Source organism: Triturus cristatus, chromosome 4_2 (assembly GCF_964204655.1).
Source record: "Triturus cristatus chromosome 4_2, aTriCri1.1, whole genome shotgun sequence".
In the NCBI taxonomy this organism is placed as follows: domain Eukaryota; kingdom Metazoa; phylum Chordata; class Amphibia; order Caudata; family Salamandridae; genus Triturus; species Triturus cristatus.
This window is the reverse complement of record NC_140586.1, coordinates 966643806-966657048: the sequence shown is the minus strand read 5'-3', so window position 1 is coordinate 966657048 and position 13243 is coordinate 966643806. Positions and strand designations below refer to the sequence as shown.

Genomic DNA, 13243 nt, shown 5'->3' with positions numbered 1-13243 from the left:
CAGAGAGCCGGGGGTGAAGAGGGGCCTGCTACGGACCCCCATCTCACTTTCCGCCAGCCTCTTCATGGCGGGATAACCACTATGAAAAGGCCGGTGGAAAGGTACATTGCAATCCCTATGGTGGTGCCTGAGCAGGCACCGCCACTTTTGTAGGGATTGCAGTCCCTCTGACGCACCGATGGGCTCATTAAGCCCGTCGGATGTGTGGCGGTCGGTGTCTCCGTCCGCCCTCCATCGCAGTGCACAGATCCCTCGCAGTGCAGTAAGGATGCAGTGCACTGTGTACAGATCCCTCGCAGTGCAGTAAGGATGCAGTGCACTGTGTACAGATTCCTCGCAGTGCAGTAAGATGCAGTGTAGCATGCACAGATGCCTCATAGTGCAGTAAGGATGCAGTGCACTGTGTACAGATTCCTCACCGTGCAGTAAGGTGCAGTGCAGTGTGCACAGATCCCTCACAGTGCAGTAAGATGCAGTGTGCACAGATTACTCAGTGCAGTAAGGTGCAGTGCAGTATACAGATCCCTCACAGTGCAGTAAGATGCAGTGTGCACAGATTACTCAGTGCAGTAAGGTGCAGTGCAGTATACAGATTCCGCACAGTGCAGTAAGATGCAGTGCACTCACAGATCACCTCTTTAACACAAATGATGCCCATAAACACCCCCAGGACAGGAAGGAGATCCACCCTCCCAGAGATCTCAGGATAGAAGAGCCCAGCTCAGCCCGGCTCCTGGCAGAGATTTCCTCCAGGATTATTCAGTCTATTTCTACAAACACAGCAGAAGGTGCTGACAATGTCCTACCTCAATCCCTGCTCCTTGAAACCCCCCAACTTCAGCCGAGGATGGTACATGAGCCACTACTTCTCACTTCTGCCACAAGAATCTGGGGCTCCTTACCTCCCTCCCTTTGCCTAACAACCTCCATAGCAGCCTTCAACAAGCATTTACAATGCAATGGTCTCGGCATTGTTAAAGTTAAAGGTATTGGCATTGCTCATGACATTATTTTTGTTTATGTTGTTGTTTTTAAAAGATTTAAAGAAACGGCATTGTTATTTACAATGTCAATAGCTTAATCACTCTCAAATGCTCCTGCAAGGGAAACGCTTTGTGTGCTCTTGCACTCCCCCCCCACCCCTCCCACTTGTAGCGCGAGGCGCGCGCTTGTTTAAACTAACGATGTGTATATTCACAAAGCGCTTACAGGCTGTGAAGTCAAAGAGCTATGAACACCCACCTCTGCGGCCCCCTTCTCTTCCTAAATCCATTGTTTATATTTTTGCAGGTTGATATAGCGCAACCTCTACCCGAAGGTATTGGAACGCTTTGAATGACCACCAGTTACCTTACACAAGACACATTCATTTTTTATAAACACGAGAAGATTAAGATATCACAACCAAGGCCGACACTCGAACCCTGTGCGTCAGCTCCAAAGTCGGCTGCTCTAGCCCTAAGTCTGCGTCCTCTGTTTGAATTATAGGACCCACTGACCTGCCTTTTGACCTCGACTACTTAGGAGACTTTGAAGGCGAATTTGTTTAAGTTCTCGTGTGCCCTGATCCATGCGTGAGCAGCTCGCCGAGTTCATATTTTTCGCTGTGCCTTCTAAGACTTGTAGCCCTACTTTTAACTCATTCTTACAGGAGAATTATAAATCCGAACCTGTAACAAAAATACAATCTGGGCAGGATTAACTACCCTCGCAAGGACCAAGGAAACTACACGACCCATCATGCATCTGAGCTCACACTCATCATGTAAGCAGAACGCGTTGCCCCGAACAGTCAGAGGTTGTTAACTTTAATCTCCCCCCTCACCAGTACTCCCAAACGTTCCCTTCCCACCACAGCCGCACCACAATCACTATGTCTGCCAACTTCAGTGCTGAAAGGAGGTGCAGTAAAGGGGTAAGCTCAAAGATGCTAGATCTGCCGGAGAGAAAAGAACCAATGTATAGTGTATGCTAACATTGTGAATACAATCCTCGAGACAAATAAAAGCTAAGATAATACAATTAGAGAGCTTTTATTTCCCCCCTCCCCCGCCCCTTTCATGGTATCATCTAGATTGCTGTTGAACAGTGGAGAGAGTGAGTAGAATGTCCTTCACATTAGCAGCCTCAGAAGTATTAAACGCTGTGTCACCTGCAGGACTATTTTTATCGACCTCGGAAAGATGACATGCCTAATTTGAATTATGATATTTATTATCTCCTAGGCCACTCGAATGACGCAGAAAGGGAGGACCAAACTAGGAGGCAAAGAAGGCAACTATGCAGTATAATGAGGCACTTTTTTATAGTATTGCTTCATTATTTTGTGGTTTTTTATACTTGCTAACACTTTCTGGCCAAAGATTTGACCTCATTGGTACCAGTTTAACAACCAAATACGGTCATAAACAACTGAAGGATGGATAACCAGTCAACCTTTGCGGGTGGCATTCTATTGTGCGGAAACAGGGGTCGCCACATTTTTAGTAACGTTTGATGTGATTCAGCTAGACGCATTGTTTGGTTAAAATCTGCAGATACAGCAGTGGATGGATCAAGTGGCAAATGGGGCAAATCTATAATTATGTGGAAAACACTGCGGCTGCAGAATCGCATAATTCAAGTGGCCCTGATTATATAGATCTCTGAAGGATAACAGGTTGAGTTTCACATATGGCTGTAAATATATCGACCTCGTAAGGACTGCGGCCTATATCTGCCCAATCATGACAGCCTGGGTTTAACGGTACTCTTTGCAGTAGGGTCCCAACACACTGAGCTGCCTTTAGAGGGGTGACCTATAGCGCCTTGCCCATCACACGAGGGCACTGTGGGAGGTGCCAAGACTTGAAGGTTCGCCACCGCAGCGCCTCATGAATAAGGCACATCCTCCCGGCCTGGCAGAGTCTGGCGGCTCTTAAATTGCATCAGAAGCTTGTTAGCAAACAATAGAGCGCACAAGGGGCCGGGAGGGGCCGCGGGGGGTGGAAATGGCGCTGTAATTGGATAGGGCGGATGCACTGTACTTAAAGGTAGGGGGGAGGATCCGTGTCAAGCACCGGTACTGTGCCATAGCTGAGAGCTCCGCAAGGCTAACTGCAGGGGAAGAAGAGTGCACCTGTGGCACCCCACACACTCACCTCGCACTCCCAGCTGGACCCGTGCAGACCTGGGGGTGCCAGGGCACCTCGCCCACTCTTTAGCGGATTCTTCGTTCTACACCCGCTGCAGCTGAGGGTGCAGTGCACAGAGGAGCCAAGGGCGCATAAGGAGCGGCGCGGCGCGGCAGGGTCGGACCCTTGGACCTCCTTTCTGCAGCTCTGCCAGCACCGAGGATATCCTGGGGTACGGGGGACCCCAACAGTGCGGCTCCAGTGCAGGAGGATGCAGTCTTCCAAGATAAGGCTTAATATTGGAGCTTAGACTGTTCCCGGGGAATTCGGAACTTTGCACTGGGAGTTAAAGTGGTTTGCGCAAGATCACACGGTTGGTGTCAAGTGGAGAAACCAGGATTTAAACGTGTTATGGTTTGTGACCTGAGTTGGAAACGTAAACATCAGAGCACACCTCACCACAAGCTCCAGGTTGCGAGGATAGGGCAGCGAGAGTCATGAACACCGCCGCCTTTCTCTGAGGCGAAGCAGAAATGCCTCGGAGAAACGCAGCGGCGGTTTCGGATTCGGGGGCGTGTTTTTCTTTTCTCTCCTCTTGCCATTGTCTGGAGGAGAGAAAAACACGCCCAGCGAAAAGTAGCGAAAAAACACGCCCCCGAATCCGAAAAGGACGGGGCTTGTTTTGCGAGACAAAGACTCTTCTCCAATGGCTGGCTAGCATTTAAGAGGCCAGCCAATGGAGAAGAGGAGAGAAGAGGGGCGGGTTCAAGCCCCTCTTCTCCAAAACATTAAATCTCGGAGCGAGACTGCGCAAGCGCAGTCTTTGAGCCGAGACCTAAAAAGGGCGTGGCTAAAAAGTGGAAAGAAGAGCACGGAACACGCCCCCGAATCTGAAAAAGACGGAGCCTATTTGGAGGGACGGCTCTCTCCTCCAATGGCTGGCCTCCGTTTAGGAAGCCAGCCAATGGAGGAGAGCCAAAAAGAGAGGCGGGCTAAATAGCCACTCTAAGCATCATAAGATCTACGGACTTCCGGTTCTGCCTTCGGCAGACCGGACGGTCCCTCGACCTAAAAAGGACCTCAAGCTCCTCCTATTTGACAGACACCTGGGTTAATCACCCTCAGCTAGACTTAAGTACTCTCTTCACCAGGATACCAACTACCCTCATGATGTAAAACCACCATCTTAATTGTTGCCTGAACTGTGTTCAACCATTGACTAATCTGCTGCATCTGTCCTGGTCGCAGCTACCGATGCTAATGTCTGTATTCAATTATTGTACCTGTAAAAAGTGCAGTAAGATGCAGAGTAATGTATGGATTCCTCACAGTGCAGTAAGATGCAGGGCACAGATCCCTCATAGTGCAGTAAGTTACAGTGCAGTGCACAGATCCCTCATAGTGCAGTACGATGCAGTGCAGTGTGCACAGATTACTCAAAGTGTAGTAAGATGCAGTGCAGCTTGCACAGATTCCTCACAGTGCAGTAAAATGCAGTGCGCACAGACCCCGCATAATGCGGTAAGGTGCACACAATTCTCATAGTGTAGTAAAATGAAGTGCAGTGTGTACAGATTCATCACATTGCAGTAAGACGCAGTGCAGTGTACAGAATTCTCACAGTGCAGTAAGACGCAGTGCACAGATTTATCACAGTGCAGTAAGATGCAGTGCAGTGTGCACAGATTCCTCACAGTGCAGTAAGATGCAGGGCAGTATGCACATATTCCTCACAGTGCAGTGAACAAATCCACCATAGTGCAGTAAGATGCAGTGCACAGATCCCTCACAGTGCAGTAAGATGCAGTGCAGTGCACAGATCCCTCACAGTGCAGTAAGATCCAGTGCAGTGCACCGATCCCCCATAGTGCAGAAAGATGCAGTGCACAGATCCCTCACAGTACAGTAAAATGGAATGCAGTGCACAGATCCCCACTTTAACTCTAATGATGCCCACAAACACCCCCAGGGTGGAAGAAAAGCCCCCCAGGCCCCCGGATAGAAGAGCCCAGCTCAGCCCGGCTCCTGCAGAGATTCCCTCCAGGATTATTCAGTCTATTTCTACAAACACAGCAGAAGGTGCTGACAATCTCCTACCTGAGCAGAAACCTGTGCAGACATGTCCAGGCTCCGTCCTCCTCCCCCTCCTGGGGCTGTGAGGGGGGGTGGGGTGGTCGGGGGCAGCTTAAGATCTGAGGGAGGGGGCAGGGGCAGATCTGGGGTCTGAGGGGGGCAGGGGCAGATCTGGGGTCCCAGGGGGTCTGAAGATGAAGATAACTGCACTGACACACAGGGGGTCCTTCCTCCTTTGCGGAGGCCGGAAGTGATGTCACCGCCGCTGCTGGTGCTGTCGCTGCCGCCGCTGACCCGGAAGAGGAAACCCTTCTTCCTTTCATCCAATGTGCAGCTCAGAGGGTTTCATCAGCAGGCGAGGAGCGCCCTCTAACGGCCGGTGAGGGAACCGCCGCCTCCAGGCTCCAGCAGTGAAACAAGCACTGGTGCCTGTAAAGACCCAGACATGCGTGTTTTTAAGACACACACAGTCCATGACAGGCCTCACCCTTGCATGGTGTGTTCTTGAGGAGCCTCAGATTCAGCCCCTCATGCTACCTCTGCCCCCTTCCCTCAGTGAAATACCAGCAATGTGTTCATTTTTTAAACTTCTGCAAAGAAACAGACATGATATTCAGGAGTGAATTTAAATGACGACTTGTATTTCATTAAATGTGTGAAATGTAGACACAACTGCTGCAATGAGACTGAGCAGCGTTTCTAATGTTCCTGGTCCTGTGGGTGATTCTTTATATTTGACAGGGCTGTGAGTCCTCAAACAACTCTCTCCAGTTGCTTTGCACCACTTCGGGGTTTGCATCTCTGTGCTGCTTTCTTCTGCACCTCCCCTTCAGGGGTTCACTCTCAAAACAAGGAAAGAAGCAGGTTGTAGTCACAGTAAATTCATGAGACAGACCATCAGGTGTGACCCACACAGGGGTCTCTCTCTCAGTGATGGGGTCTGAGGACGGAGGGTGTATTTCACCCACACAGGGGTCTCTCTCTCAGTGGATGGGGTCTGAAGATGGAGGGGGGATTTCACCCACACAGGGGTCTCTCACTCAGTGGATGGGGTCTGAGGACGGAGGGGGTATTTCACCCACACAGGGATCTCTCTCTCAGTGGATGGGGTCTGAAGATGGAGGGGGGATTTCACCCCCACAGGGGTATCTCACTCAGTGGATGGGGTCAGAGAACGGAGGAGATATTTCACCCACACAGGGGTCTCTCACTCAATGGACGGGGTCTGAGGACGGAGGGGGTATTTCACCCACAAAGGGATCTCTTACTCAGCAGATGGGGTCTGAGGATGGAGGGGGTACTTCATCCACACAGGGGTCTCTCGCTCAGTGGAGGGGGTCTGAGGACGGAGGGGGTATTCCACCCACACAGGGGTCTCTCCCTCAGGGGATGGGGTCTGAGGACGGAGGGGGTATTTCACCCACACAGGGGTCTCTCACTCAGTAGATGGGGTCTGAGGATGGAGGGGGTATTTCACCCACACAGAGGTCTCTCACTCAGTGGATGGGGTCTGAGGACAGAGGGGGTATTCCACCCACACAGGGGTCTCTCACTCAGGGGATGGGGTATGGGGATGGGGTATGAGGATGGAGGGGGTACTTCACCCACACAGGGGTCTCTCACTCAGTGGGTGGGGTCTGAGGACAGAGGGGGTAGTTCACCCACACAGGGGTCTCTCTCTCAGTGGATGGGGTCTGAGGACGGAGGGGGTATTTCACCAACACAGGGGGCTCTCTCTCAGTGGATGGGGTCTGAAGATGGAGGGGGTATTCCACCCACACAGGGGTCTCTTACTCAGGGGAGGGGGTCTGAGGACGGAGGGGGTATTCCACCCACACAGGGGTCTCTCACTCAGGGGATGGGGTCTGAGGACGGAGGGGGTATTCCACCCACACAGGGGTCTCTGACTCGGGGGATGGGGTCTGAGGACGGAGGGGGTATTTCACCAACACAGGGGTCTCTCACTCAGTGGATGGGGTCTGAGGATGGAGGGGATATTTCACCAACACATGGGTCTCTCACTCAGTGGATGGGGTCTGAGGATGGAGGGGGTATTTCACCCACACATGGTTCTCTCACTCAGTGGGTGGGGTCTGAGGAGAGAGGGGGTATTTCACCCACACAGGGGTCTCTCACTCAGTGGATGGGGTCTGAGGACAGAGGGGGTATTCCACCCACACAGGGGTCTCTCACTCAGGGGATGGGGTATGGGGATGGGGTATGAGGATGGAGGGGGTACTTCACCCACACAGGGGTCTCTCACTCAGTGGGTGGGGTCTGAGGACAGAGGGGGTAGTTCACCCACACAGGGGTCTCTCTCTCAGTGGATGGGGTCTGAGGACGGAGGGGGTATTTCACCAACACAGGGGGCTCTCTCTCAGTGGATGGGGTCTGAAGATGGAGGGGGTATTCCACCCACACAGGGGTCTCTTACTCAGGGGAGGGGGTCTGAGGACGGAGGGGGTATTCCACCCACACAGGGGTCTCTCACTCAGGGGATGGGGTCTGAGGACGGAGGGGGTATTCCACCCACACAGGGGTCTCTGACTCGGGGGATGGGGTCTGAGGACGGAGGGGGTATTTCACCAACACAGGGGTCTCTCACTCAGTGGATGGGGTCTGAGGATGGAGGGGATATTTCACCAACACATGGGTCTCTCACTCAGTGGATGGGGTCTGAGGATGGAGGGGTATTTCACCCACACATGGGTCTCTCACTCAGTGGGTGGGGTCTGAGGAGAGAGGGGGTATTTCACCCACACAGGGGTCTCTCTCTCAGTGGATGGGGTCTGAGGACGGAGGGTGTATTTCACCAACACAGGGGTCTCTCTCTCAGTGGATGGGGTCTGAAGACGGAGGGGGGATTTCACCCACACAGAGATCTCTCACTCAGTGGATGGGGTCTGAGGACGGAGGGGGTATTCCACCCACACGGGGGTCTCTCACTCAGGGGATGGGGTCTGAGGACAGAGGGGGTGGTCGCTGATGGAACCGCCGATATTCTTTAAATGTCCGGAGTGTTCTTCCATCAGTTTGTGTCTCACACTTGGGGTCACAGAGACCCCTCAGACTCCCCACAGTGAACCCCAAAGGGCACTTTATGCAGCACTTTGTATTTTGGGGCATTTCTCTTCTTTTGTTTTCGGTCCTTGAAGCACTGGCCTCCTGGGTTGATCCAGACATGAATCCTCACACTCTGGGGGGGGGGGGGTCAGGACACTGAGCCTGAAGGGGGGAGAGGGTGTTTCACTACTAGCTCTAGAGTCAGCTGTGACACGTCCATGGTTTCTTTGTTTGACTCGTAAAAACGTCTCACTCAAAGTGCCACACATTTATCACTCATAAGTACTCATAAACTGCCAAATGTGTGTCACGTTGAGTGACACGTTTTCACGAGGAAAACAAAGCAATGACATATTATGAAAGAGATTAAAAGCAGATATTACACAATTTTGAGCAATAAAAAGGTATAAACAATATTGCTACCATTGGGAAACCTCAGAAATCTCGTGGCACTGACCTACTTGGCATAAAAGAGTGAATCTGTTTGCACATTTTGCGGCAGCCTGTGAGATACTGTGTGTAATGTAATTTTAAAATAATGACTTTTACATTCAGTGTGCTTTCAGTCACCGGCTGGCACCTCGTAGCGCTATAAATACACAGGGCAGGTAACGCCCCTGTGCCAACCAGGATAGAGTTCATTTTTCTCCCTGACACGCACACATGTGCAGTGATTACATTATCCAGTTAAGTTTCATAATGTAAAACTTTCAAATTTCTCATCTCCAAAAGTGAAAACGCTCCTGCTCCTTGCACCGCCCCCTCAGGTCCCACGTGAGTGCACATCTGTTGTGAATACTGCAGCTGAGCTGTTGCAGTAACAATTGTGACATTCATTGCTGTCTCTGAACAGTCAGTGTAAGACTGCCAGGCCTTGGAACTTGTGGAAGCGCCTTAGAAAACCAACTCATAGAATAGAATATAGAATCACACTCGTTTGATATCAGTCTGTCTAAAGCGCCCAGTGACAGACACCGCTGACTCTCTCACTCTTAGCACTTGTCCCACCTAAGACTGGCTACTCACTAGCTCTCTCCCTGGCTGCCGGCCACAGGGTGGCACTGTAGCTGCAGTGTGGGCCAAGATAGCCGCCGGGTAGGAGCTCCGTCCGGGAGCTCCCCGGCTGGGGAATTCCTTTGGACCTAATTCCCGGGAGTTTGCCCATCTTTTGCGATTGCGAGGGCGAGAGAACGACCGGACCCTGCTGAGAGGGATCGGCAGGAGAGACGGACCCGGGTCTGACCAACCCCCGCAATAAGACCGGCGTTGCTGAGGAGGTTCGTGACCGCAGGTGGAGAGAAGCGGAGCGGGCAGACACGCCATTGAGAACTCCTGGAGCTGTGGTGGAGATAAGCAAGACTCGTCTGCCTCGAGTGGTGAGCCTGTATTATAAGGGCACAGACGAGTTGAGCGGTGCTGGGGGGGAGTGAGTGGATCGCCGCTCCCGTATGTGCTCGAGTTGATGCATGCAGGCGCCGTGGACTGGTGAGCGGTGCCGGCGGTGAAGGCGACCTGCGATACCGAGGCGCGAAACGGGTGAAGACGCGGCCGCCATTTCCCCTCGATGCCGCACAGTGTGGTGAGAAGTGCAGACCACCCAGGAAGACATTGAAACGGCTATCTGGGGGCGGCGGCAGGCACAAAAACGGGCGAGACATGCAGGGCAATGTTTATATACCAACTCCCCAAACACTGAGTCAAACTGGTATCGGCGCTGCCTGACTTCAAAATGGCGCCTGCGGAGGACATAATGCCTCGTGATAACTCCGTGCCATCTCAACAGTCAGTCCCTCTACATTAGCGGCGGGAGGCGTCCCCTATTCCCCGGTGGGCGTTCCATCCGAGCTTTCGGCAGTCCAAAAGCCCTGTCGCACTATGGATAAACCGGGGCATAAAGCCTCACAGTTTCACACATCGGCAACTACTCATCCTTTGTGAATAATGCTGAAACCCCTAATCCGATCACTCATAACCCCCTTCCCTACCTCTTCCCTCCCTCACTCTCTTTCTATCTCCCCTAGTCCTTTCCTCTCTCCCCTGAATTTCTCTCCCCTTGCCTGCTTTTTTCCCTATGCCTGAGCTATGCTTCTGTAACTCATAAATATATATATATATTCACTGAAAAAACCATAGGTTTCAGGGGTGTTATAGTTAGTTGGACATTTCCCTTGTACAAAACCCTAGAAATTCCCCTGTTATAGTTAGTTCAGCTAACTATAACTCGCGCCCCCGCAATGCACTGCTGATGACGTCACATATTACATCACTCATGACATGGTCAGTGATATCACTGATGACATCACTGATGACATCTCAAATGACATCACTGATGACATCACTGATGACATCATCCAGTAGGTATGTGCTTCTGTACAGTATTTAATATGTTTAATATATATCGGGAAAGGTCTGTTGAAGAATGAGTGGGTGTACAAGTGTGTGAATGGATGATTTTGTAGGTGCGCAACTGACTCTTTAAGTGAGTCATTAAATGTATCTTACTGCAGACTAGTGACTAAACTGTGTGAATGTCTGTATGTGTCTGTGTGTAGGTGTATAAGTGGCTGCATAGTTTTGTGAATAGCTATATGAGTGTCTATATGGGTTATTGATTGGTTGTCTGAGTATCTGTATGGGTGCCTAAATGTTTGTGTGGGTAGGGTGTGTGTGACTCTGTGCATAGATGTGTGAGTGGGTGATTCTATGAGTGCATGGTTTTAAAAGTGCATCTGTGATGGACTGTATGGTTGGGTGAGTGTATTGAGGAAATTCAAATACGGCCCCATCTTTGCTTGTAACACCATTACGCTGTTGCCCTCACTCAGGCCCCTTCAACCTCCATAGCGTTTCTTTCACCCACTGTACTGTTGCACATATTACACAACCTTTCCTGTTTCCCTGAACTAAGTCCATTCTGAGACCCGGCTCGAAGCAACTAATTCCCCAGATAACCATCTATTGACCTTTAGTGACCGTTCTCGGCCTCTCCAGTTGTTTTACGAATCACCATCTTCAACACGCAAACACGTCCTGTCGTAAATTAATTTAATCGAGGAATGGCCATGCCACCTGACCTATAGGGTCGGGTAGAGAACACGACCTTAGGGAAGGAATTTCTATTACCCATTATCCTGTATCTTGTACAAAGAATGTTTTCTTGTGGATGATTTGTATTTTTATTGCACGTTGTGGGGGTTGTTGCTTTAGGGGATTCAAGCGGCATAAAAGACTGTGAGCCACGGATTGAAGTGGCAGTCTCCTGAGAACCTACCACTGATGTACTTCTAGGACAACTGTACCTAGCTGCAGCTAATAAATTGAAGTTCATATGCCAGAGAGAGTGTTCCGTGTCTCTGTAATTTGGAAGGCGAACTCAGAAGATTTCAGGCGTACCCTGCGCCGCCAGGCTTAATGAGCCCGGTTCTTCAATTTGGTGCCCTCTGTGAGGCCGCTTCAGAGGTCGTGGGTCCAGCCCGAGGATCGTGAGGAGCCCTGCAAGGAAATTCCGGAGGACGCGCACCACGTGATCGACCCCTGCATGTCGTAAGTGGACCGAAGGTATTTTACCGTGTGGCTTCTCCCTTCCAACGGCTGCAAAGACCTGCTGCCCTGACTGCGGCCACGCTTTGGCTCCCTTGGTAATTGGTATCGCGAGACATCAGAAGGACCTCTGTTGGCGTACGGAAACATCTGGTTAAGTTAAGTATAATGGCCACTCCTTTGTCTTTGTTTTGTCTTTGTTCGACTTTTGCAAAAGCCGAAACCGAGGGCTGAGTGCAGTTTTTTTGTACTATAAAGTGACTAATTAACCCCTTGAAGTTTGTAAAGAAACTATTGTGGTAGCGATGCCTAGTTTCAGTAAGTTTGGAAAATGGTTTTGTTGTAATCGCGATAGGGCTTCCCGACTGGAGGACTCTTGTCCAATTCCTCCGGCCGGAACTCCCACTTATGAAGTATATTCTAAACATAGTATTGGCCCCATAGCTTTTAATGAGGCATGGGTTCGCTATACTAGGAAAGATGGTGTTTTACGATGGCCACAGAACGGCAGTTTTGAGCTCAATATTTTAGATAATTTGGAGAACACTTTGTTTAAACGAAAAGGCTGGCCGGCTATGTTTGACTCTTTTCGCCTATGGCGTAAGGAGGCCAAACAGAAAGAAATAAAACAAGCTAAAAGAGATAGGAGGGATATGTCTATTTTACAAGCTGCGCAACAGTTTAAAAATAATGAAACCGATCATGCGATTGAGGTCTCAGATAGGCAACATCGTATGGCGGTAGATAAATGTTATCCAGTGTTGCCAACTTCCCCTACGGAGAAAAATGTGGACCCTGAGAAGGATCCTTTAATGTCCCATCAGTTGAGATTACCCCCGCCCTATGCGCAGGGAGCTAATGTACCTTTTGGATTACCGCCTTCCCCCGGCGCGAATGCACCTTTATTGTTAGCACCTGCCCCGCCTGTCCCGCCTGTAGTCCCACCTGTCGCTCCCCAACCGGTTCCTGCACCCCCACCACAGCTTTCTCCGGCATTGCCGAGCTCTCCCTTACCTTTGGCTCCCTCCGTAAATGTTACTACCTCTTCTGCCCCGCCTAATATTCTGTCTCCTGTCCTAATGACGAATTCTCCCCCCGCTCGGAGGCAAATGATTAATACCGTTTCTGGCCTTTTGACCCCTCTCTTTGGGACATTTCAAATGACCCCTGTTCCTCCTCGTAGACAAACTCGTAGTCAGCTACCAGGTCCGGAGGAATGGGAAGTGCTAGATCTTCAAGCCCGAAGGTGGATCACGAATGGCCCCCAGTATAGTGTGCAAGATATTATGGTAACCTTTCGGCAGTGGGAGGCACCAACGCAGAGATATGTTTTTGATGCTATGTGTAACATTTTAAGTCAAGAGTGGGAGGATATGGGATTGGGACCAGCCCCTCAGGGCCTGCTCGATGTACAGGCCGAGTTTGATAAAGGGCTGATTGTGGGCGCAGAAGTC

General features: G+C 50.8%; 1 protein-coding gene across 3 annotated transcripts in view; it reads right to left on the bottom strand.

Moving 5' to 3' along the window:
• LOC146839163 (uncharacterized) overlaps positions 1 to 5465 on the bottom strand; it is a 102801-nt gene extending 97336 nt beyond the window's left edge. The window contains exon 1 of one of the 3 annotated variants that reach the window (XM_085603156.1): positions 5211 to 5465. The gene's annotated coding sequence lies outside the window, so the exon portion shown is untranslated. The remainder of the gene's footprint in view (positions 1 to 5210) is intronic. The other 2 variants (XM_085603157.1, XM_085603158.1) reach the window with 2 other exon arrangements.
• Between the last annotated feature and the right edge of the window lie 7778 nt (positions 5466 to 13243).